This window comes from Balaenoptera borealis (assembly GCF_965194805.1).
Source record: "Balaenoptera borealis genome assembly, chromosome: 1".
In the NCBI taxonomy this organism is placed as follows: Eukaryota; Metazoa; Chordata; class Mammalia; order Artiodactyla; family Balaenopteridae; genus Balaenoptera; species Balaenoptera borealis.
Window position 1 is genome coordinate 48,679,864 of NC_138860.1, and position 2,989 is coordinate 48,682,852.

Sequence of the window (2,989 nt, forward strand, 5' to 3'; positions counted from 1 at the left end):
CTTCCTCTCATCACCTCATACTTCAGTGGCAGGTGGCCTGCAGAAGCAGCTGGTGCCCTTTGCAGAAAGAGAAGCTGAGGGAGCTGTAGGCCTGGCTGTCCATGCCAAGGAGTTGAGCCAGCAGATCTGTAACTGAATGCGTGAACTGCAGTGGCGCCTGGTACCCTACACCTTCAGAGTGTCTTAGGTTGCTTCATTTCCACCTTTAGATTCTCTTGTAAACTTCTCTTGCAGCCAACTCAATCTGGAATCATATAGGGAAGGTAACTCTAGGAAACATGGCTCAAGCTTAGTTAGGCTGACACAGTACAAAATACCCACTGTTCCTAAAATCAGTATCAAAAGTTAGCTTTTCAGATCCATTTAGTGGCCAGTAGAAATGCTGAAGTGGGGAGACCAAGGTGGGGAGGTGAAAAGATAAGGGGAGGAGAGGAAGGGAGCTTTCTTGGTGATCCTCAGAACGTGTCTATGAAAGAAGAAAAGCCAGATAGGTACGAAACATGCTCATATATCCAAATGTTTTTAAATATATGTGTCCAGAAAGAAAACTTTGCAATCAGGCCAAAGTTATGTCTGAGAGATACCAAAGGAAACGCGAGGATTTGTGAGTGCTCAGGCTTCCTCTGGAGACCATGGCAAGCCCTAACCCCATCCCATGCTTCTGTAGCCTTCTCTGAGTGATGGGCAGTACCAGGGGAAGGAAGCCATAGGAGAAAGGGACAAGTATGACCACAGCACCCCAAGGGCCCTAGAGGGGTGCCCTTAAAGGCACATTCACCAGCTTTCTTCTTTGGCAGAAGCCAGTTAGTTCCCAATGTCTCAGAATGGAATGGAACAATGAGGCTTTACACCACCAAAGTCGTAGGCTTGTTTCAAGAAGCACTTCCTCTCTGTGGGGGAGCAGTGGGTGGGGCGAAATGATAAAAGTTGGTGGAATGCAATTCTTTCCAAAGTCCAGATCTTCAAGTGGCCCCAGAAGGTGTGGACGTGCCTTGGTTTTACTCTTCTCACCTTCATTAGATGATTTGTAGTTCAATGGGATTCTTTATTGGTCACGTGTACCCAGGGCTGTTTCTACTCTCATATGGACTGTATCAAGCAGTAGTGGTCTCCAAAGCTGTGCTATTCAGTGACTCTTTCCTGTATCCTTCATCCCCTCCCAGGAATAAGGGGAGATGGGCCAGGCTGTGGAAAATATCCTACGGAGGTTTGCTGAAGACACTGGCTGGCTCTGGCTTGACAGCATAGGAGATCAGCTGCGTTAATGCGGGGTGATACTGATGAACAAGGAGCTGCCACCAAGATTTATGTACGGCAAAAGAGTGGCAGCACGTCACCATGTTCATCCTTCTCACCCTCAATGGCTGTGTAGAGGTCGTGGGCAAAAACTTGCTGCCTCAGCGCTGTGTGCCCCTAGAAAAAGGGACCCTGGTGCTGACTTTCTATGTGCTCCTGCTGTTGTTGGTGTCACATGTTCAGGACTCAGCAGGGGTGGAGCTGCAGGTTCACTCTCTGCTCATCTTGGTGGTGTTGCTGCTGATGCTGGTGTTGACCGTACAGCTGTGGGCTCCTGACACATTTCAACTCTCAGTGATCGAGACCCTTCTGTTTCAGATCATGGGCTCCTGGCTGGTACAGGCTGGCTTCATTCTGTACAAACCAGTCACTGGCTACCCGTGGCAGGACGATGTCATCAATGACATCATGTTTGTCACCACCTTCTTCTGCTGGCATGTGATGATCAATGCTTTGTGCCTGTTGGGAATCTACGGCGTCTCTTACTTTTGGCATTGTTGTTACCGTCCCAGCTGGAAGCTGACGGGGTCCAGAGAAGCTCCATGTTACACGAGCACCGCGGGACCCCTCTACAAATTGCTGCAGGAAGTGGAGCAGGCAGAGTCTGGCAGACTCTCAACTTCTAGCTGGGTCTTAAATGTCTGGGCTCAGATCCTAGTGAGGGCTGAGGATAACAACTGTTTGTGACCAAGTTTTCTGATCCTTGCTATTTTCCCTGAATTCTTGGTTCCTAGACTCTTTCCAATTACCTTTGTTGGGGGAACTCCTTTTTTCTCTACCCCTCATACACATTGGTGGCAGATGATGAAAAAGCACAGGTGCTGCCAGCTGCCCATTTCTAGTCATTTGAGGCCTAATCTTATAATGATAAACAAACCTCAAGTAATCAATTGATATCCCCAACACAATATCTCTAAAATATCCAGTATAGGTAATAAACTTGCATGCTATTAATTTACTATAGTATTTGAGATGTAACAGAGAAGCCCTCCCCTTGAAGGCCAGCCAAGAAAAGACTTCCCAAACACTCTTAAGGTTGGGGGGAGAAATTTGCAATTCTCACAAAATTCCACCAGAGGGCACTACATTCACATCACCCCAGCCAAGCCTCTCACTCTCCAACCCAGTAAAAAGTCTCCTAAGAACCGGTTCAAAAGAAATGGGGGGAGGGGAAAGGAGGTCAGGAAAAATATAGAGCCAAGTTTACGTGTTGTCCAAGTATCCAGAAAATGTACCCAAGCGCTATTTGCTTCCCGCTAAAATTTGGCGTGGAAATGTGAAATAAACAATGATTCAAATCAACTAATGGGATAGGAGTGAGGGAGGATGGGCTGTGGATCCAGCTGAGGATATCTTTGGGAAAAGTACCAACTAAAGGACACACTCTGGTCCGAGTCAGTTTTTGACCACAATACTAAATTTCCTAAACTTCTAAATAAGCTTCAATAATGTTCCAATCAATCTAGAGAACAAAGATAAATCCATACATACCTTGAGAATAGGAAGAAAATTTATCTATGAAGATCCCAGATTCACAAAACAACGAAACAGATTATTAAATACACAAAATGATCTCCAAAGATTCCTTTAAAAAGAACCTGTCATACAGCAATTTTTCCCCTGGTAATCTAGTTATTCACAAAGAATATATTGAATGGCCACTGTATGTAAGGCACTGGGTAAGCCACAATGC

At 45.9% G+C, this 2,989-nt stretch overlaps 1 pseudogene across 1 annotated transcript; it reads left to right on the forward strand.

Moving 5' to 3' along the window:
* Positions 1-251: 251 nt before the first annotated feature.
* LOC309631110 (transmembrane epididymal protein 1A pseudogene) lies at positions 252-2,148 on the forward strand (annotated as a pseudogene). The gene has a single exon. The product of its transcript is annotated as a transmembrane epididymal protein 1A pseudogene (transcript).
* The last annotated feature ends 841 nt before the right edge of the window (positions 2,149-2,989 follow it).